This window comes from Urtica dioica, chromosome 5, assembly GCF_054948205.1.
Source record: "Urtica dioica subsp. dioica isolate 48M chromosome 5, U.dioica_male_clone48M_v1_H2, whole genome shotgun sequence".
In the NCBI taxonomy this organism is placed as follows: Eukaryota; Viridiplantae; Streptophyta; class Magnoliopsida; order Rosales; family Urticaceae; genus Urtica; species Urtica dioica.
Window position 1 is genome coordinate 30,473,153 of NC_142760.1, and position 24,155 is coordinate 30,497,307.

The 24,155-nt window shown below is 41.2% G+C and overlaps 1 pseudogene; it reads right to left on the reverse strand.

Moving 5' to 3' along the window:
* Positions 1-21,602: 21,602 nt before the first annotated feature.
* On the reverse strand, positions 21,603-22,244 carry LOC149397839 (germin-like protein 1 pseudogene; annotated as a pseudogene).
* Positions 22,245-24,155: the final 1,911 nt, after the last annotated feature.

Sequence of the window (24,155 nt, forward strand, 5' to 3'; positions counted from 1 at the left end):
GGAAAAAAACGCTAAGTATAGATATGAAAGGGCGGGTAGTTAAAAAAATTTGAAATTTTCAGATTTTAAGACGCTCCTACAACGCTTATTCTAAGCGTTGTAGAAGCTCGCCGCGGCGAAGTGTATTTATCGCCGTGGCGAGATGATTCTACAACGCTTAGAATAAGCGTTGTAGGATACTCGTCGCGGCGAAACCAAATTCTCGCTGCGGCGAGAGTTACCCAGAAACTTCTCGCCGCGGCGAAAATCTGCCATCGCCGCGGCGAGGAAACCCTAGATGTCCTCGCCACGGCAGTATACAATTTCCGCCGCGACGAGACCTTTCTACAACGCTTAAGTAAGCGTTGTAGAAGCCTCGCCGCGGCGACGGCTAATTCCCGCCGCGGCGAGGAATACATTCGCCGCGGCGGGAATTGTATGATGCCGCGGCGAGAGTATATGTCTGGAACATGGTGCTCTCGGTAAGTTTTTCGCCGCGGCGACGACTTGTTCCCGCCGCGGCGCAGGACTCCTGCCGCGGCGGGATTTGTACCTCGCCGCGGCGTGATATGTCGCCGCGGCGAACGCATATTTTTGCCGCGGTGAGGACATTCTACAACGCTTATGGTAAGCGTTGTAGAATGTCTCGCCGCGGCGAAGTAGAAAGTTCGCCGCGGCGAGTGACACGAGACTGGTGATATAAATTCTCATTTCTGGTCTTTTTCACTTTGAACTCTCTCATAACCTAACTCGAAAAAATTAGGGTAACCTCATTCTAGAGCGTCCTCGTTTACTAGTCTCATCTACACATCGAAATCTTGTAAGTTCTTCTTTAACTTGTTCTAATTGTTTTTCTCTTGATAGTTTACTAATTAGAATTGGGAATTTTTTGTATAATTAGGGTTTTTCTATGAATATGAGAAAGTGGATGTGGGAGAATAGATTGAATGAGATATATCGAAAAGGTGTAGATGAGTTTTGTGATTTTGCTAGAGAGAACATGGTAGATTTGAAATCTATTCGTTGTCCTTGTATTAAATGTGGAGATCATAGACATTTTTCGATTGATGTCGTTCGGACCCATTTTTTTGCATATGGAATAATGACCTCGTATCAAAGATGGTTCTACCATGGTGAGGTTTTTCGTTCTACGGCAAATGAGGATGATGTTGAAGATGATATTGATGATATGTGCGGAATGATGAATGATTTGGAGGACGATTTTGTTGAGCGACCGGAATTGTTTGAGTCCATGATGAATGATGCGGAGAAACCATTATATGAAGGGTGTACAAGCTATTTGAAGTTGTCATTTTTAGTTACATTATTTCATTTGAAGGCGTCGGGGGGTTGGACTAATACTAGTTTTACTCTATTGTTGGAAACACTGAAAGAAGCATTTCCGAAAGACAATAAAGTACCTTTAAGTATGTATGAAGCAAGGAAGACTTTGGGTACATTAGGCATGAAGTACGAGAAATTCCATGCGTGCCCAAATGATTGTGTTTTATATAGACACGAGTATGAAGATCTAGATGAATGTCCGACGTGCAAAGAGTCACGGTGGAAGAAGGGTAAAATTCCATGTAACGGGGTTAAAAGAGTTCCAGTTAAGGTACGTACATTTTCATCACTTGATTAGGAAATACATGTAGCTCATATTCATTATTTATTACTGATTTTCGTTAAATATATTTCAGTCGTTATGGTACATTCCTCCCATGCCGCGCTTTCGTCGAATGTTTAATAGTGTCAAACACGCGAAGAACATGGTTTGGCACTCCGAAAAGCGTATCGATGATGGTATGTTGAGACATCCTGCTGATGCTGCACAGTGGAAATCATTCGATTTAGAGTATAAGGATTTCAGTGTTGATACTCGAAATTTGCGCCTTGGTCTAGCTTCTGATGGAATGAACCCGTTCAGCATGATGAGCAGTAAATACAGTGTTTGGCCGGTTATACTTGTGAACTACAATCTCCCTCCAAAGCTATGTATGAAGAGAAAGTTCTTGATGTTAACGCTTTTGATTTCAGGACCGAATCAACTAGGAAATGATATTGATGTCTATTTGGCACCGTTGGTCGATGATTTGAAGATGTTATGGGAGAAAGGGATGGAAGTTAAAGACGCTTACCGTGGAGATTCGTTCAACTTAAGGGCAATGTTAATGTGGACTATTAACGATTTTCCGGCCTATGGAAACTTGTCAGGATACTCTGTGAAATGCTGGATTGGTTGTCCGATTTGCATGAAAGACACATCTTCCATCCGTTTGAAGCATGGTAAGAAAACTGTTTTTCTGGGTCATAGAAGATTCTTACCAAGAGATCATTCGTATAGAAGATTGAAACAAGCGTTTGATGGAAATTCAGAAGAACGACCCCCTCCTAGAATTTTGTCTGGTGAAGATGTCTATGAGATGGTTAAAAACGTCAATGAAGTGCTTGGGAAAAGAAAGCGGAGTGCTAGTACTAAAGAATCGTTCAAAGAGAATCCTTGGAAGAAGAAATCGATTTTCTACGACCTTCCTTATTGGAAGACACACTACGTCCGGCATTGTCTGGATGTTATGCACATCGAGAAAAATGTTTGCGAATCGTTTATTGGTACACTTCTTGATGATCCAAATAAATCGAAAGACGGAATACAATCTCGATTGGATCTCAAAGAGATGAATATAAGAAGCATTTTGCATCCCGAGGAGGGGGGTGGGAAAAAAACAAAATTACCACCGGCAAAGTACACTCTAGATCGAAAGGAGAAAAAGAAATTGTGTAACTGGTTTGCTTCTATTAAAGTCCCCGAAGGTCATTCGTCAAACTATAAGAGGTTCGTGTCTTTGAAAGATTTGAGACTTACTGGAATGAAGACGCACGACTGTCATGTGCTGCTACAACAAATGTTGCCTCTTGCTTTGCGAGGAATTGTGCCAAAAGATGTGAGGTTTGCAATATCAAAGATATGTGTATTCTGTAACTCGATTTGCTCGAAGGTCATCGATCCAACTCGATTGGATTTAATGCAGTCAGAATTGGTGAAAACTCTGTGCTTGCTCGAAAAGATCTTTCCACCTTCGTTTTTCGACATAATGATCCACTTAACCGTCCACTTGGTACGTGAAGTGAAATTAGGAGGGCCCGTGTTTTTACGGTGGATGTATCCAATCGAACGTTATATGAAAGTGTTGAAAAGCTACGTGAAGAACTACAATAGGCCGGAAGGAAGCATAGTTGAAAATTACATAGCAGAAGAGTCGGTTGAGTTTTGTTCTGAGTATTTAGCTAAAACAGACGAAATTGGGTTACCCAAGAATACCAATTTTGATTCAAAAGCTCTATCTAAAGGTATTTTTTTAACACTTTATTTGTTTATTTAAATTATATATGAACATTATTTTTAAGTATTTGTTTCATTATAGGTACTTATTCGATCGTCAACCGAAAAGAATGGGAGCAAGCAAGTCTCCATGTGCTACACAACGTTTCCGAGGTCAAGCCATTTGTGGATATTCATTTGAATGAGTTGAGAGTGAATAATCCAAAGAAGGGTAGAAATGAAAAATGGTTGCAAGAAGAGCACAACCGTTTGTTTCAAAACTGGCTTGGAAAACGCATATTTATAGAGGCAGGATATTCATCTACGTTGAGTAAACTATCTGGCGGGCCGTCCTCAATGGTTACAAGGTACACTGCTTGGTCTGTTAATGGTTTTACATTTTACACAAGGGAACGAGACAACAAGCATCCCGTACAAAATAGCGGTGTTACATTGTTTGCTGAAGCTTTACATGTTTCGTCGGCAAAAGATAAGAATCCAAAACATGCTTTTATGAAGTATTACGGATACATTGAAGATATTTGGGAACTTGATTATTGCGGGTTGCGAGTCGCATTATTCAAGTGCAAATGGGCAGACAATAATCACGTTAAAGTTGATAATGAAGGAGTTACAATTGTCGACTTTAGACGGATTGGCTACGAGAATGATTCATTTATTTTGGCTTCGCAAGCAAGTCAAGTGTTTTATGTTTCGGATCCAGCAAATCCTGAGTTATCGTTAGTGGTTCATATGAAAGCGAGAAACGGTAACTAAGAAGAAGACGAAGACATGTCTAGCATTCCTCCGTTCACATCAGGATTACCGCCAATTGATCAAGAGGTGGATGATTTTAATGATGACGATGTGTCACATCTACTTCGTAAGGATATAGATCCTATTTTTGTTTGATATTGAACATTTAGATAATGTATTTTCATTTTGGATTTTATGTAATTTTCCTGTGGACAACGTTATTTTTCATTCAAAATTTCTCTATACAATGTCATTAATTTACATTTCTCCAACATCGCCGCGGCTGAGTACAACTCTCGTTGTGGCAGGATAATCTCGCCGCGGCGAAATACAAATCCTGCCGCGGCGAGGACTCTTCTACAACGCTTAATAAAGCGTTGTAGAAACTTCGCCGCGGCAACGTATATTCCATGCCGCGGCGAGGTCATTACGCCGCGGCGGGAATATCAACTCGCCGCGGCGAGACAAGTTCTTAAAAAACACAGACTCTCGGTATAAAAAAGTCAATTTCTCGCCGCGGCGAAATACAAATCCTGCCGCGGCGAGGACACTTCTACAACGCTTAAATAAAGCGTTGTAGAAACCTCGCCGCGGCAACGTATATTCCATGCCGCGGCGAGGTCATTACGCCGCGGCGGGAATATCAACTCGCCGCGGCGAGACAAGTTCTTAAAAAACACAGACTCTCGGTATAAAAAAATCAATTTCTCGCCGCGGCGAAATACAAATCCTGCCGCGGCGAGGACACTTCTACAACGCTTAAATAAAGCGTTGTAGAAACCTCGCCGCGGCAACGTATATTCCATGCCGCGGCGAGGTCATTACGCCGCGGCGGGAATATCAACTCGCCGCGGCGAGTCAAGTTCTTAAAAAATACAAACTCTAGGTATAAAAAAATCAAACTCTCGCCGCGGCGAGGTAATATTTTAGCCGCGGCGTAGATCACTCGCCGCGGCGGAAAATATACTGTGCCGCGGCGAGAATAGTCACGCCGCGGCGAGAAAGGTACCTAGCCGCGGCGAAGAAGCACTCTACCAGGTACTCATTCACTTTTTTGCAATATTTAACCAATTCTCCAACTAAAAATGATCATTCAATTAAAATTTCTACAATAAATAAAACAAACCAAACGAGTCTCAAACACACAAATAAAACACACCAAACGAGTCTCAAACAAAGACTGAAGTCTCAAACGCACAAATAAAACACAGTAATCTAGTCATAAACATAAAGAAACCAAGCGAGTCTTAAACTGAAACTTAAATTTAAAAAGAGTTTGAAATTTATATGGAAGAGTTGGTGTTGTTGGTTCTTAAAATTTACTCGTCATTCGGTGGTGGTGGTGGTGGGTTCGCCGGATATTGAGGATGTGCCATATGCGGTGGCCACTGTAGTGGTGCGTACGGATAGTCGAAGTACTGAGGATATGGAGGAAATAACACCTGATTCTCTTGGTTGATGTCCCACCGAGAGTAGAGATCGTTCAACTGATTGATGTGAGAGGCGCCATACTCCGCTGGTTGGTGCATGTACTGTTGCGTGTGTTGGAACCCGCCGACGAGATAGTTGGAGCAATGAGCAATGTAGTCGATGGTGGCGGGGTCGATTACCAGAGGCGCTGGTAAGCGCAATAGGGGCTCCGCTTCCCCCTCTTCACCCTCTTCCTCCGCTTCTTCCTCTTCCTCCGCTTGTGGATCCTCCCTAATCTTGTACTGCTCGATAATGGAATCCGTAATAGGCCCCATTGAACTGTGTATCGTATCCCTTTTCGAGCGTGGTACCCCCGCATTTGTACAAAGGCCGGTAATGATCGCCGGATATGGCAAACCGTGTCGTTCATTAGTATAGTCGAGTTTCTTCATCCAATTATAGATGAATCGACCGACGTTAATGGAAAGGCCTTTAACAATGCAGAACAACACCTGGATACGATCCTCGTCGAGAGTGGTGAAGTGCTTGATTGGATAGAGACGAGCGCAAACAAAGTAAATCCACGCTTTAGCGATCCTGGTGAGTTGGTCACGCTTGAGTACCCTTTTTCCTTTTTCAGTGACCCAATCCTCTCCCGGAATGCACAACACCCGTGACATCTCCTCATGGCTGCAACTTCTTAGCCATTCTCGATAGCCCTCGTTCTCGAAAGGCACATCTGGGGTCCCAAGAAGATCGTTGATAGCTTCGATAGTCATATCGACCCGTTTCCCACGGACCGTCACAACATCACCTTGGGAGTCCGGCAAGTTTGCGTAGAATTCGTACACGAAGTTGACGTTCGAATCGAACTCGGGTACAGCACAATACCTCCCCCAATCATGACCAACTATGCTGTTGCGGATTTGCTTTCCTATATCCGACGTATTGCTTACATTGAATCCTTTCTCATGGATAATGTTACGCGGCAAGATTTTGTCGTAGCGTTCCTCTGCGACCTTGCTAGTAAAGATACTCGAGTTGTATTCCTCTTCGGGAGACTGTTGACGAGGTCGCTTGCTTTTTACTTTACTCTGACCTCTGGAAGAGCTCGGAGCCTTGGAGGCCGTGTTTTTAGTTCGAGGCATTTTCAAGCTCCTACAAAACATAATCATAAACAATTCTACAATTAACATATAACAAATTATATATCAATTCCAAGAATATATATTTAAGTACATGAGAAATTAAAACAATTCCAACAATCACAAATAATTCATAAACAATTCGACCAATCACAAATTCATGAACAATTCGATCAATCACAAATTCATAAATAATTCAATCTCAACATTAATATACATAACAATTTTAACCACTAACCTATGTAACAATATGTCAAACACAATCCGGACATTTCAATTTAACTCAAATTCTCATTCAAATTCACTCTTTCAAATTCCACTAACCTAAATTCACTCATTCAAATTCCACTAACCCAAACCCTAATTTCTTGTTCTAATAAGATTAAATCAAACAAAACCCTAAATTTGTGAATTCAAAAAATCAAACTATATGCAATTCGGGTAAACAACAAGAAATCCATATCAACAACACCAAATTAAATCAATATACACCTTAAAAAACTTTTAAAATCATACCTTACAATGACGCGGCAAGAGAGAGAGAGAGAGGCGCGAGAGGAAGCACGGCGAGGACTCGGCGAGAGAAAAGTGACGGCGAGGACAAGGCGAGAGAGAGTTGGCGGCGAGGACAAGGCGACGGCGAGATTTTGGGGCGGCGAGGACGTGGCGAGGGATTTTGAAAGAAAAAAACTGGAGAGAAGCGGCCGAAAATGGTTGTCTCGTGTGTGGGTATTGGAAAAAATGAGAAAAAAACTGAAAACGGCCTTTTATAGTGAAAACCTAAAAAATCTCACCGCGGCGAAAATATGTCTTCGCCGCGGCGAGACGTTCCTACAACGGTTATAATATCCGTTGTAGGAACGGGTCGCCGCGGCGAGATTCCTCACTCGCCGCGGCGAGACAGTTTCTTAAAAAACTGCTTGGCCACGGTATCCACCTCGCCGCGGCGGAGGATATTTCTACCCGCGGCGAAATTATCTCGCCGCGGCGAGAAATAGTTATCGCCGCGGCGACATGAATCTACAACGCTTGTAACAAGCGTTGTAGAAAGAGTCGCCGCGGCGATGTTTAAATTGTGCCGCGGCGAGACCCATCCTTCTACAACGCTTTTACAAAGCGTTGTAGAAAGTTCTCGCCGAGGCATAAATCACGTGGTGCCGCGGCGAGGATTCTACAATGGATAGTGTAAACGTTGTGGAAAATCTGAAATTTATGTACTTCTACAACGCTTAGCTTTAAGCGTTGTAGAAACTATCATATCCTACAACGCTTATCCATAAGCGTTGTAGAAACACTGAGATTCTACAACGCTTAGCCATAAGCATTGTAGAAACACTATGTTTCTACAACGCTTATGTTAAGCGTTGTAGAATCCCTAGTTTCTACAACGCTTATGTTAAGCGTTGTAGATAGTGGGTTGTATAATCCAACATTTGTAGTAGTGTGCGTATGTCAACTCTAAGACAACATTGAAGCAATTTGTTGAGCATTATGATTGTGCTCTAAGAGACAAGATTGAGAAAGAAAATAAAGCCGATTTTAAGTCTCTTAACACATTACACTACTACAAAACAAGGATTCTACAACGCTTAAAAACCGTTGTGGAATGATTTTACAACGCTTGTCAAGCGTTGTAGAATCCTGCGTTGTAGAAGCTTCTACAACGCTTAAATATCCGTTGTAGAATCCAAGGGGCTTCTACAACGCTTCAACATCCGTTGTAGAATCCAAGAGGTTTCTACAACGCTTAAATATCCGTTGTAGAATCCAACTTCCTACAACGGATATCTAAGCGTTGTGGAACCTCCTACAACGGTATATATCCATTGTGAAACTTCTAAATAATTAAAAAATCCCCGCCGAGGCGACATATAATTTTCGCCGCGTCGAGATTTTTATACAACGGATATTATATCCGTTGTAGAATCAACTCGCCGCGGCGAATATTACACGTCGCCGCGGCGACGTCAAATCTTAACCGCGGCGACATGATTCTACAGCGGATAATTATGCGTTGTAGAAAGGCGATGAATTTTTTTTTTAAAAACTCGCCGCGGCGAAGAAAAAATCTCGCCGCGGCGAGACTAAGATTTCTAATTTGCCTGCTCTCGGTATCTTTTCTCGCCACGGCGAATAATATTTCTCGCCGCGGCTCGAATTACTTGCCGCGGCGAGAAGTATAGTTCGCCGCGGCGAGAATATTTATTTTTCAATCCAAAATCTTTTTTTTACACGATATACTAGCACCTGAAAATAATCTTCAATACCAAAAATAATATCCTCATCTTCAAAACATTCAAAATCTAATATATACATATACAACCAATCCATAATTCAATAAAAAAACTAGCTAATCATCACAATTAATAAATGTTTGTACATAACTTACCCATTCTTCTTTAACTCTCTCTAAATCCTCATTTGTATAGGATTTTTTATTTTCTAATTTTCCTACACCTCCTACGACTATATCACGCATATAAGAAATCACAAAATACCCGCATTCCGTGTTTCCCGTTTGTCTCGGAGCGTCCCAAGCCTTGATGTACGTTGATTGCCCGTTACTATGGGCGTTTTGATGCTCGAGCTTGAAATCAACAAGAACCCTATACAACACGGAGATTATAAGAGAAAAAACATCTAGAACGATTTATAATAAAAATTATTTAAGAAATCAAAATATTACCTTTTTATCAATCGATTTAAATCGATTGGGATTTTATTTCTCAACGGGTCAAAGAACATATCGCTATTTCTCCAAAGGTCGAGGACAACGAGCATCCAATGCGCACCTTTGTTATACGGCATCAAAACTAGTTCACCAAATTTGCAATGTCGTACCACGTTTCCAACGTCCTTGACTCGTTTTGACAAATAAGCCTCCTCGTCGTCATTTTCGATATACGAACTTAAGCTCGGATTTATAAAACAATAATTTCGAGTCTTCTTCGCCTTTTCTAGCCTCGAGCGTAGATAGCTATGACAACAAATATTTAGTTGATCAAAACACTAAATATTGAATATTGATATTAAAAAACGCATATAAAGAAAATTATTACTCCATATAAACCGCTATGCTCCCCGCACCAATTTCCAAGTATTGCAAAAAATCGGAAACGTCTTCAAATGACACCGGAATCGGGATAGCCGCGAGACTTGGACTAACATTGACCATAATCACATCCCCTTCCGGTAACATTACTTTGTTGGCATGTTGAGCGAGCAATCGATACTTGGGATTAATCACCTTGTACGAAATCTTCTTAGCATAATCGATGCTAGCTTCACTCTCAAAACCGAGCTTTGAGAGTTGTTTGACAACCGGACCGCGACTCTCTATTCCCGTGTCCATTTCTATGAGTCTCTTCGGCCACGAGACAAACCCGCCTATAGCATCTTCAATGGTTTGAGCTTCTTCGGTGGGAATTGGCAATTTTGCTTTTTTAATCAAAACCCCCAAAACGGCCACGCGTAAATTTCCTTCCTCCAAAGGTGAGAAATGAACTACGCCTCCATTCATGTACGCTCGCCCATTTGCAACATGAATTGTGCCTCCTTTCACAACATCATCAATGAAAAGAAGACACTCGACGCTTTCATCCGAACTCGGTGTCACCGGTGTGGTTGGATTCAAAGAGCAACTAGCACGAACACTATTGGGTTTTTCCACAACGACATGATCGATATTCGGACGGTCATCAACGATGTTAGGATCGATCTTCGGACGATCACCAACATCGTCGTGTTGTAAGCAAATCAGGAATATATATCAATATCTTAATACCAAAATATTTAGCTTTATAGATAAAAAAAATAATGAACATACCTAAAGAGATCGCGTCATTAACGTGTTCTTCAACGTTCGCCATCTCTTCATCATCAACAAACTTGTCCTTGAGATTCTCTTCCACACGCTCGACACTAGGCGACTCGATATTAGCATCTCCGACATTAATGCTACCATTTCCACCGAAGGCTTTCATCACCAAAGATTTCAACTCGCTCATCTCCCGACGCATCCTAATTAATTCTTCGTTCGGCGTTGGAGGAACAAAGTACTTGAAACGCGAAGTGTGTTTGGATTGACAGCAAACTCACGACGTTCCCAAAGCTTCTTGCAAAATGCTCTTTCCCGATTCCGACACCCATGTCCCTTGCGTTGCTTGTTGTGATAACGTTTTCAACACAAAATTATTTTCAAATAAAATTACAAGATTAATTGTTATAACAAATGTAAAGTACTTACGATTTTTTCTGCCATTAGTTTGTCTTTCTCATCCTTGTAGTTATCTACGTCTTTCATTCGCGAGTCAATCCAAAGTTCCTCTTTCGTAGGCCATTCCCCCGTTTCTTCGTGCTACTAAGAAGTAATTATACAATAATTAATAAACAATGGCAAATTTGGAATAACTAAAAAAAGTAAATGAACCTAACCTTTTCTTGATCAAGCTTTCGATATCCATTTCGGCCCGTTCGAGATTTGTACACACTTTTTCCGGTATTTGCTTTCCCATGTTCCGATGTTTGTTTGAACACTTCGGTTCGTTTATACTCAACAAATGCTATCCAATCTTCTTCGGTGACACATGTGTAGAATTTCAAAACACAAGCCGGTCTCTTTAAGGCGATTGAATCGTTGATGATATCTCTGAGTAGATCGTTGTATAGCTCATGAAGAAATAACCTTGCCGCTTCTCCGACTCTCATAAGGCAATCGTGCTTTTGTTCAATAGGAATCGTAAATCCTTCTAACATTTCGTTCCAAATCCGTTCTTTAATTTGATTATTCTCTTTAGATCTCCAATCACGCATCGAAAGTGGAACGTATTCTCTAGCTAGCACGCCAAAGTAACTCGACAACTCATCACCCTCCTTACCAATTGGTTGTCCCTTATCTTCAAATTGTACCGGAATTTTTTTACCTAGAGTTTTGGCCTTATTAACCGACTCATAAGAGTGTTTCTTCTTTTTCCCTTTTCATCGGAATTTAGTGCTAGTTGTCTTCTATCTTTTCTTTTACCACTATCGCTAGAAGTAGTAGTAGTGGACGACATTGAATCTAATAAACAAAATTCAAAACATAATTTCAATTTTCAACTCAAATGTAATCAAAATTTCAACTCAAATGTAATAAAAATCCAATATAAACTCAACTCCAATTACAATATAAACTCAAATCCAATCCGATTCTAAACAAAAACACAATTTCAATCCCAATTCAATCTAATATCAAATATATTTCTCAAATCAAATCAATATCAAACTTAAATTCAATAAACTCAAATCCAATACAATATCTCCTAATTTCAAATCAATATCGAATTCACACTAAATAAGTCCATGTAAAAATGTTCAAAAACATTACCCGGAGTTGGACGAGCACAAGGGCGGCGAAGAGAAGGTGGTGAGATGAGGGCCGGAGAGGTAATGGCCGAAGGCGGCGAGGTGAGGGAGCGCGGCGAGGTGAGGGCGCGTGGCGAGGGTGAGCGCGAGCGAGGTGAGACCGGAGGGCGCGCGGAAATGTGAGGGCCGGAGGGCGGCGTGGGCGCGCGGCGAGGTGAGGGAGGGGGTGGGGGCACCGAGAGAGATGAGTGAGGTGAGGGTCGGAGAGAGGGAGAGAGAGAGAGGGGCCGAGAGAGAGAGAGAGTGTGTGGTGGCGAGAGAGGAGCGGGGCGGCAAGAGAGTGGCGGAGAGAGAGAGGGACGAGAGAGATGAGTAGTGGAGAGAGAGATGAGAAGAAATGAAGTAGAATAAGGAATGAGAATGAGGGAAAATTGAAAAAAAACGCTAAGTATAGAATATGAAATGGGCGGGTAGTTAAAAAAATTTGAAATTTTCAGCTTTTAAAACGCTCCTACAACGCTTATTCTAAGCGTTGTAGGAGCTCGCCGCGGCGAGATGCTTCTACAACGCTTATATTAAGCGTTGTAGGAGCCTCGCCGCGGCGAAACCAAATTCTCGCTGCAGCGAGAGTTACCCAGAAAATTCTCGCCGCGGCGAAAATGTGCCATCGCCGCGGCGAGGTAACCCTAGATGTCCTCGCCGCGGCAGTATACAATTTTCGCCGCGGCGACACCTTTCTACAACGCTTAAACAAGCGTTGTAGAATCCTCACCGCGGCGAAAGAGAATTGTCGCCGCGGCGTAAAATGTATGATGCCGCGGCTAGACTATATTTCTGGAACATGGTGCTCTCGGTAAGATTTTCGCCGCGGCGACGACGTCTTCCCGCCGCGGCGTAGGACTCCTGCCGCGGCGAGATTGTACCTCGCCGCGGCGTGATATTGTCGCCGCGGCGAACGCATATTTTTGCCGCGGCGAGGACATTCTACAATGCTTATGGAAGTGTTGTAGAATGTTCTCGCCGCGGCGAAGTAGATATGTCGCCGCGGCGAGTGACACGAGACTTTTGATATAAATTCTCATTTCTCGTCTTTTTCACTTTGAACTCTCTCATAACCTCACTTGAAAAAATATTTCCAGTACCTTTCCTACTCATTCTAGAGCGTCCTCGTTTACTAGTCTCATCTACACATTCAAATCTTGTAAGTTCTTCTTTAACTTGTTCTAATTGTTGTTCTCTTGATAGTTTACTAATTAGAATGGGCAATTTTTTGTATAATTAGGGTTTTTCTATGAAGATGAGAAAGTGGATGTGGGAGAATAGATTGAATGAGATATATCGGAAAGGTGTAGATGAGTTTTGTGATTTTGCTAGAGAGAACATGGTAGATGTGAAATCTATTCATTGTCCTTGTATTAAATGTGGAAATCATATACATTTTTCGATTGATGTCGTTCGGACCCATTTGTTTGCATATGGAATAATGACCTCGTATCAAAGATGGTTATACCATGGTGAGGTTTTTCGTTCTACGGCAAATGAGGATGATGTTGAAGATGATATTGATGATATGTGCGGAATGATGAATGATTTGGAGGACGATTTTGTTGAGCGACCGGAATTGTTTGAGTCCATGATGAATGATGCGGAGACACCATTATATGAAGGGTGTACAACCTATTCGAAGTTGTCATTTTTAGTTACATTATTTCATTTGAAGACGTTGGGGGGTTGGACAAACACTAGTTTTACTCTATTGTTGGAAACACTGAAAGAAGCATTTCCGAAAGACAATAAAGTACTTTTAAGTATGTATGAAGCAAAGAAGACTTTGGGTAAATTAGGCATGAAGTATGAGAAATTCCATGCGTGCCCAAATGATTGTGTTTTATATAGACACGAGTATGAAGATCTAGATGAATGTCCGACGTGCAAAGAGTCACGGTGGAAGAAGGGTAAAATTCCATGTAACGGGGTTAAAGGAGTTCCAGTTAAGGTACGTACATTTTCATCACTTGATTAGGAAATACATGTAGCTCATATTCATTATTTATTATTGATTTTCCTTAAATATATTTCAGTCGTTATGGTACATTCCTCCAATGCCGCGCTTTCGTCGAATGTTTAATAGTGTCAAACACGCGAAGAACATGGTTTGGCACTCCGAAAAGCGTATCGATGATGGTATGTTGAGACATCCTGCTGATGCTGCACAGTGGAAATCATTCGATTTAGAGTATAAGGATTTCACTGTTGATACTCGAAATTTGCGCCTTGGTCTAGCTTCTGATGGAATGAACCCGTTCAGCATGATGAGCAGTAAATACCGTGTTTGGCCGGTTATGCTTGTGAACTACAATCTCCCTCCAAAGCTATGTATGAAGAGAAAGTTCTTGATGTTAACGCTTTTGATTTCAGGACCGAATCAACCAAGAAATGATATTGATGTTATGGGAGAAAGGGATGGAAGTTAAAGACGCTTACCGTGGAGATTCTTCAACTTAAGGGCAATGTTAATGTGGACTATTAACGATTTTTCGGCCTATGGAAACTTATCAGGATACTCTGTGAAATGCTCGATTGGTTGTCCGATTTGCATGAAAGACACATCTTCCATCCGTTTGAAGCATGGTAAGAAAACTGTTTTTCTGGGTCATAGAAGATTCTTACCAAGAGATCACTCGTATAGAAGATTGAAACAAGCATTTGATGGAAATTAAGAAGAACGACCCCCTCCTAGAATTTTGTCTGGTGAAGATGTCTGTGAGATGGTTAAAAACGTCAATGAAGTGCTTGGGAAAAGAAAGCGGAGTGCTAGTACTAAAGAATCGTTCAAAGAGAATCCTTGGAAGAAGAAATCGATTTTCTACGTCCTTCCTTATTGGAAGACACACTACGTCCGGCATTGTCTGGATGTTATGCACATCGAGAAAAATGTTTGCGAATCGCTTATTGGTACACTTCTTGATGATCCAAATAAATCGAAAGACCGAATAAAATCTCGATTGGATCTCAAAGAGATGAATATAAAAAGCATTTTGCATCCCGAGGAGGGGGGTGGGAAAAAAACAAAATTACCACCGGCAAAGTACACTCTAGATCGAAAGGAGAAAAAGAAATTGTGTAACTGGTTTGCTTCTATTAAAGTCCCCGAAGGTCATTCGTCAAACTATAAGAGGTTCGTGTCTTTGAAAGATTTGAGACTTATTGGAATGAAGACGCACGACTGTCATGTGCTGCTACAACAAATGTTGCCTCTTGCTTTGCGAGGAATTGTGCCAAAAGATGTGAGGTTTGCAATATCAAAGATATGTGTATTCTTTAACTCGATTTGCTCGAAGGTCATCGATCCAACTCGATTGGATTTAATGCAGTCAGAATTGGTGAAAACTCTGTGCTTGCTCGAAAAGATCTTTCCACCTTCCTTTTTCGACATAATGATCCACTTAACCGTCCACTTGGTACGTGAAGTGAAATTAGGAGGGCCCGTGTTCTTAGGGTGGATGTATCCAATCGAACGTTATATGAAAGTATTGAAAAGCTACGTGAAGAACTACAATAGGCCGGAAGGAAGCATAGTTGAAAATTACATAGCAGAAGAGTCGGTTGAGTTTTGTTCTGAGTATTTAGCTAAAACAGACGAAATTGGGTTACCCAAGAATACCAATTTTGATTCAAAAGCTCTATCTACAGGTATTTTTTTAACACTTTATTTGTTTATTTAAATTATATATGAACATTATTTTTAAGTATTTGTTTCATTATAGGTACTTATTCGATCGTCAACTGAAAAGAATGGGAGCAAGCAAGTCTCCATGTGCTACACAACGTTTCCGAGGTCACGCCATTTGTGGATATTCATTTGAATGAGTTGAGAGTGAATAATCCAAAGAAGGGTAGAAATGAAAAATGGTTGCAAGAAGAGCACAACCGTTTGTTTCAAAACTGGCTTGGAAAACGCTTATTAAGAGGCAGGACATTCATCTACGTTGAGTAAACTATCTGGCAGGCCTTCCTCAATGGTTACAAGGTACACTGCTTGGTTTGTTAATGATTTTACATTTTACACAAGAGAACGAGACAACAAGCATCCCGTACAAAATAGTGGTGTTACATTGTTTGCCGAAGCTTTACATGTTTTGTCGGCAAAATATAAGAATCCAAAACATGCTTTTATGAAGTATTACAGATACATTGAAGATATTTGGGAACTTGATTATTGCGGGTTGCGAGTCGCATTATTAAAGTGCAAATGGGCAGACAATAATCACGTTAAAGTTGATAATGAAGGAGTTACAATTGTCGACTTTAGACGGATTGGCTACGAGAATGATTCATTTATTTTGGCTTCGCAAGCAAGTCAAGTGTTTTATGTTTCGGATCCAGCAAATCCTGAGTTATCGTTAGTGGTTCATATGAAAGCGAGAAACGGTAACGAAGAAGAAGACGAAGACATGTCTAGCATTCCTCCGTTCACATCAGGATTACCGCCAATTGATCAAGAGATGGATGATTTTGATGATGACGATGTTTCACATCTACTTCGTAAGGATATAGATCCTATTTTTGTTTGATATTGAACATTTAGATAATGTATTTTCATTTTGGATTTTATGTTATTCTCCTGTGGACAACGTTATTTTTTATTCAAAATTTCTCTATACAATGTCATGTACATTAAAATTACATTTCTCCGACATCGCCGCGGCTAAGTACAACTCTCGCCGCGGCAGGATAATCTCGCCGTGGCAGTATACAAATCCTGCCGCGGCGAGAACCTTTCTACAACGCTTAAACAAGCGTTGTAGAAACCTCGCCGCGGCAACGTATATTCCATGCCGCGGCGAGGTGAGGGCGCGCGGCGAGGTGAGGGAGCGCGGCGAGGTGAGGGCGCGCGGCGAGGTGAGAGCGTGCGGCGAGGGTGGGCGCGAGCGAGGTAAGACCGGAGAGCGAAGTTATTTCGCCGCGGCGGGAATATCACCTCGCCGCGGCGAGATATCTTCTTAAAAACCCCAGACTCTCGATATAAAAAAAAACAAAATCTCGCCGCGGCAGTATACAAATTCCGCCGCGGCGAGGACCTTTCTACAACGCTTAAACAAGCGTTGTAGAAACCTCGCCGCGGCAACGTATATTCCATGCCGCGGGGAGGTTATTTCGCCGCGGCGGGAATATCACCTAGCCGCGGCGAGATATCTTCTTAAAAACCCCAGACTCTCGGTATAAAAAAAACAAAATCTCGCCGCGGCAGTATACAAATTCTGCCGCGGCGAGGACCTTTCTACAACGCTTAAACAAGCGTTGTAGAAACCTCGCCGCGGCAACGTATATTCCATGCCGCAACGAGGTTATTTCGCCGCGGTGGGAATATCACCTCGCCGCGGCGAGAATAGTCACGCCGCGGCGAGAAAGGTACCTAGCCGCGGCGAAGAGGCACTCTACCACCTAATCATTCACTTTTTTCCAATATTTAACCTGTTCTCCAACTAAAAATGATCATTCAATTAAAATTTCTACAATCAATAAAACAAACCAAACTAGTCTTAAACATATAACATCAAGTTTCAAACATATATGAAATAAAACACACCAAACGAGTCTCAAACAAAGACTGAAGTCTCAAACACAAATAAAACATAGTAATCTAGTCATAAACATAAACAAACCAAGCAAGTCTTAAACTGAAACTTAAATTTAAAAAGAGTTTGAAATTTATATGGAAGATTTGGTGTTGTTGGTTCTTGAAATTTACTCGTCATTCAGTGGTGGTGGTGGTGGGTTCGCCGGATATTGAGGAGGTGCCATATGCGGTGGCCACTGTGGTGGTGCGTACGGATAGTCGGAGTACTGAGGATATGGAGGAAATAACACCTGATTCTCTTGGTTGATGTCCCACCAAGAGTAGAGATCGTTCAATTGATTGATGTGAGAGGCGCCATACTCCGCTTGTTGGTGCATGTACTGTTGCGTGTGTTGCAACCCGCCGACGAGATAGTTAGAGCAATGAGCAATGTAGTCGATGGTGGCGGGGTCGTTTACCGGAGGTGCTGGTAAGCGCAATAGGGGCTCCGCTTCCCCCTCTTCCTCTGCTTCCTCCGCTTGTGGATCCTCCCTAATCTTGTACCGCTCGATAATGGAATCCGTAATAGGCCCCATTGGACTGTTGATCGTATCCCTTTTCGAGCGTGGTACCCCCGCATTTGTACAAAGGCCGGTAATGATCGACGGATATGGCAAACCGTGGCGTTCATTAGTATAGTCGAGTTTCTTCATCCAAGTATAGATGAATCGACCGACGTTAATGGAAATGCCTTTAACAATGCAGAACAACACCTGGATATGATCCTCGTCGAGAGTGGTGAAGTGCTTGATCGGATAGAGACGAGCGCAAACAAAGTAAATCCACGCTTTAGCGATCCTGGTGAGTTGGTCACGCTTGAGTACCCTTTTTCCTTTTTCAGTGACTCAATCCTCTCCCAGAATGCACAACACCTGCGACATCTCCTGATGGCTGCAACTTCTTAGCCATTCTCGATAGCCCTCGTTCTCGAAAGGCACATCTGCGGTCCCAAGAAGATCGTTGATAGCTTCGACACTCATATCGATCGGTTTCCCACGGACCGTCACAACATCACCTTGGGAGTCCGGCAAGTTTGCGTAGAATTCGTACACGAAGTTGACGTTCGAATCGAACTCGGGTACAGAACAGTATCTCCCCCAATCATGACCAACTATGTTGTTGCGGATTTGCTTTCCTATATCCGACGTATTGCTTACATTGAATCCTCTCTCATGGATAATGTTACGCGGCAAGATTTTGTCGTAGCGTTCCTCCGCGACCTTGCTAGTAAAGATACTCGAGTTGTATTCCTCTTCGGGAGACTGTTGACGAGGTCGCTTGCTTTTTCCTTTACTCTGACCTCTGGAAGAGCTCGGAGCCTTGGAGCCCCCCGTGTTTTTAGTTCGACGCATTTTCAAGCTCCTACAAAACATAATCATAAACAATTCTACAATTAACATATAACAAATTATATATCAATTCCAACAATATATATTTAAACATGACAAATTAAAACAATTCCAACAATCACAAATAATTCATAAACAATTCGACCAATCACAAATTCATGAACAATTCGATCAATCACAAATTCATAAACAATTCAATCTCAACATTAATATACATAACCATTTTAACCACTAACCTGTGTAACAATATGTCAAACACAATCCGGACATTTCAATTTAACTCAAATTCTCATTCAAATTCATTCATATCAACAAAACCCTAATTTCACTAAATTCACTCATTCAAATTCCACTAACCTAAATTCACTCATTCAAATTCCACTAACCTAAACCCTAATTTCTTGTTCTAAAAAGAGAAAATCAAACAAAACCCTAAATTTGTGAATTAAAAAAATTAAACTATATGCAATTCGGGTAAACAACAAGAAATCCATATCAACAACACGAAATTCAATCAATAACCACCTTAAAAAACTTTTAAAATCATACCTTACAATGAGGTGGCAAGAAAGAGAGAGAGAGAGAGGCGCGAGAGGAAGCACAGCGAGGACTCGGCGAGAGAAAAATGGCGGCGAGGACAAGGCGAGAGAGAGTTGGCGGCGAGGACAAGGCGACGGCGAGATTTTGGGGCGGCGAGGACGTGGCGAGGGATTTTGGAAGAAAAAAACTGGAGAGATGCGGCCGAAAATGGTTGTCTCGTGTATGGGTATTGGAAAAAATGAGAAAAAAAAACTGAAAAAGGGCCTTTTATAGTGAAAACCTAAAAAACCTCGCCGCAGCGAAAATATGTCTTCGCCGCGGCGAGATGTTCCTACAACGGATATTATAACCGTTGTAGGAACGTCTCGCCGCGGCGAGATTCCTCACTTGCCGCGGCGAGACAGTTTCTTAAAAAACTGCAGGCCACGGTATCCAACTCGCCGCGGCGGAGAATATTTCTAGCCGTGGCGAGATATCTTCGCCGCGGCGAGATATATACCTCGCCGCGGCGACGAGTTTCTACAACGCCTTTGTTTAGTGTTGTAGAAACCACCCGCCGCGGCGAGAGATTAATTTCGCCGCGGTGGATTACATTTTTTTACAACGCTTTCACTGTGCGTTGTAGTAAGTTCTCGCCGCGGCATAAAACACATGGCGCCGCGGCGTGGATTCTACAACGGAAGCGTTGTGGGAAATCTGAAACACCAGGTTTCTACAACGCTTAACTATATGCGTTGTAGAATCTCCATGTTTCTACAACGCTTAACCATATGCGTTGTAGAAACTTGGTGTTTCTACAACGCTTATCCATAAGCGTTGTAGAAACACCAAGTTTCTACGACGCTTGTCATAAGCGTTGTAGAATCCTTAGTTTCTACAACGCTTGTCATAAGCGTTGTATAAAGTGGGTTGTATAATCCAACATTTGTAGTAGTGTTAGTTCCATGTGTGACTCATTTTGAGTTGGAAAAACAATTTCAAGAGGCTTACACTATTGTAAAGTTCAAAGAGCTTCAAAAGGAGGTAACATCGAAGCTTTATCGTGAAGTTGCTAGTGTAGCTGACGTAGAGAATTTTGGTGTAGTTAAAGCCATGTTTATCAAAGAAAGAAGCAAATAAGTCCATTTCAGCGTTCAATTTTGCAAAGAAAATTGTGAAATGAAATGTTCATGTCGATTGTGTGAATCTAAAGAAATTTTGTGTAGCATTCGATTTCAGTTCTCATTAAAATGGGAGTTAAAAAAATGCACCAACAACGTATGCCTTGTCGGGCTGCAGAAAAAAAAATTGAGAAGAGGTCACACGAAGATCAAAGTTTCTTATGATGATTTCAGCGAAAATCCCGAAGCCGAACGATTTCAAAAATTGCATAAAAAATTTGAGAATCTAGCATGCATTTCAGACGAGAAATTCCAACTGCTATGGAATTGGATGAAAGATTTTCAAGCAAAAGTTACTCAAGACGAAGCAAATGATGAAGTAACGAATAATAGTAGTCACACTAAGAGTGCTCATGCCAAGGAGATTACTGAGAGCAATCAAATTCATGCTCCCGTAGATTTTCAAAGACATGGTCAATCACCTAAAAGTAGAAAAATCTCGAGAAGATATCTGCTAAAAGAAAAGGAAAAGGAAAAATGAAAAAATGCGTAGAAGGGAAAATAGACTATACTAAACGGAGACATCCAAGTAAATAATTTTATTCTTAATTTTATAGTTATTAATTATGTAAGTATGTATATATATATATATGTATATATTTATAATTACTTTATCTATTTAAGTGCAGGAAATGGTGCCTTTGGGGAATAACTTATCCATAGAATATGTTCCACGATACTAACCACAGCCCATAGATCTTTTCGTTGTATCAATCACACCATATAATGTTCAAAGTAACATGACATCAATTTCTTCCACTTTTGTTTAATTATTTTCAATGATATTCATCAACTTAAAAATTAACTCTTTCTTTGGAACAGTGTAAAGACAAAATAACCCTCTCTTTAAAAGCACAGATAATATCAGTTGTCGACTAGAAAGAACGTGTCTTTTTTATTTTATTCGTTACATAGCAGATATTATGACTGATCATACCTAAGCAGTCTTTCTGCACATTATTAAAAGTAACACAAGTGTCTTCATCCAGACCCGCCAAATAAATGCTTGATCCTCCTGATTTCCGGGTCGCTGATGAAGGTATTGACACCAACCAAAAAGGTAGGAAGATTATTGCCGAACAGACTGTTAGGCACGTATTGGAGTCCGGGGTTTTCGCTGTTAAACGCCACAATGACCGTGGCCGGCCTTGAGCTCGGCGAGTTGTATTGAAAGTGCAAAAGGCCTTGAGGGAAGACCATCACGTCGCCTTTGTTGAGAGTCGTCAAGAGCACTTTGTTCTCGGTGGTGATGATTCCGGCGATTATGGTTCCCTCGACGATGAACACGATCTCCGTGGCCCTCGGGTGAGTGTGGAGAGGGACAACACCGCCGGCCTCGAGGTCTACCCTAGCTAAGGCAATGTCTTGGCCGTTGAGTGCCGGGAATGTGGTGTAGATCGCGGCGGCGAGGCCGGATTTGAAGATGTTGGACGTGTTTGTGCGAGGCCCGAGACCCGAGAACACGAAATCTCTGCCTGTGACATTTGACTTGTCTTTGCAGGGAAACCCGGAAGGGGTCTCTTGGGAGGTGTAGTCTGCAATACAGAAGTCTTGTACCGCCCCGAACCCGAAGGACGGTGAGAGAAGGATAACAAAGAGGAAGAGGGTAAAGATTAGAGTCATCTTACTCATCATTTCAAAATGTATTGTTTTTTTCTTACTGTGTTCTTCTAGTTATTTTTGTAAAGGATATTGGGAAGTACGTTGGTATATATAAGGCTTTCATGTCATGCACGTAGTGATATTTGAAGAGGGTATGAAGTGCAAGTTTGTTGAAAATTTATATAATAATTGTCAATATGACCTAGTTGCTTATATTTTATTATATAATTGTGCTAGCTGGGCATGGCATACGTAAATTTAATACATACCCAACTTCATTGACATTTTCAGCAACTTTTATCTTTGATGTACGGATTTTTCAACAAAATTTAATTTATACCAAATGTTTATAGATATCTTCTACCAAATATAGCACCCGAAACTAGGGATATAAATGGATAAGGTCCCAAAAAATTAGACCCTATCCATGAAAAACAAAATTAAAACCGTACTTTATCACACCCATTTTTCAATTAGGGTCTGAATAAATCTTCAAGAGTTCAGTGTATGGTGTTTTTACCTATTTATATTAGATTTTTCTGTGTAACTTATTAACTAATCTTTTTAAAAAATTAGATCAATAAAATGTATGCTAAAATTCTCTTACAAATTTATAAATCAGAGAAGATACACTAAAATATGAGGTATTCTCAATACATATAGCACCTACTTTTTTTAAAAAAGAAGTACTAATTAGTATAGGGATACTATATACTAGGTAAAGACGTTATATTCATGCATTTGGAACCTTGAAAATGCAAGGAAAAATGAAAATATTAGGGAAAAAGAAAATTAAAGGGAAAATCAAATTTTGTTATATATTTGAACAAAATCACTACAACAAATAGAACCATTACCGACGATTTTTTTCGTCGGTAATAACCCCATAATCGTCGTTAAATTTATTTAGCGACGATTTTAGCGACGATTATTATCGTTGCTAAATGTCAGTGCCTAAATATATTTACCGACGAAATAGTCGTCGCTAAATATTTACCGACGAGAGTAGCGACGATAATGTCGTCCCTAAATGTTTAAACGAAGATTTTTTTTTTTAATTTTGTGAAATATATTTAGAGACGATTTTATCGTCGCTAATTCGCGCGGGAAAATTTGGCGAGCGAATTAGCGACGATAACATCGTCGCTAATAACTTCAGTTTTTTAATAATTAGCGACGACTTTGTCGTCGCTAATTAATAAATTTTTAATTTTTTTTCGTTTTTGAAATTATTATTTTTTTTCGTCGTTAATTATTAAGTTTCTTTTTTCTTTTATGAAATTCTAAAATGAAAAATCAAATAAAAACCAAATTATATTGTCGAAATCAACTTATATATAAAATCCGGTTACGATTTCGATTATCAAGAAATATGTAAATAATAATCTACTATGCATAAAATATCTAATAAAACACTAGTCGCGACCTTTGCTTCGTTGTCCCACTGCTCGTTTTCCCCCTCCTCGACGTGAAACGCTCTTCTGCTGGCGCTGAAACTCTGCAAGCTGCGGCGGAACAATGTGCTCATCAACAGACTGACTTGGACCACCAGGCGTCGTCTGCTGGCTAGCGTCGGGAGTCCTCTGCTGGCCGCTCGTCGGAGTGTGGACGCCGGGCGTCGGAGTGTGGACGCCGGCCGTCGGGGTGTCCCGACAAACTGCTTCTCGCTGGAAAATCATTCACCGTCCATAGCAGTACAGAAAACAACCTGAATAGCTCACCGGTCGAACCATTTCTCAACACAACACCGGTTTCCCACAATTCCTTTAACTCATCAATCAGCGGTTGTAAGAAAACGTCCATGTCTTTTCCTGGCGCACTATGACCTGGTATAAGCAATGTTAACATCAAGTACGATGTTTTCATGCACAACCACAGTGGTAAGTTGTACGCAGTCAAGACTACCGGCCACATACTGTACGATAAACTCAT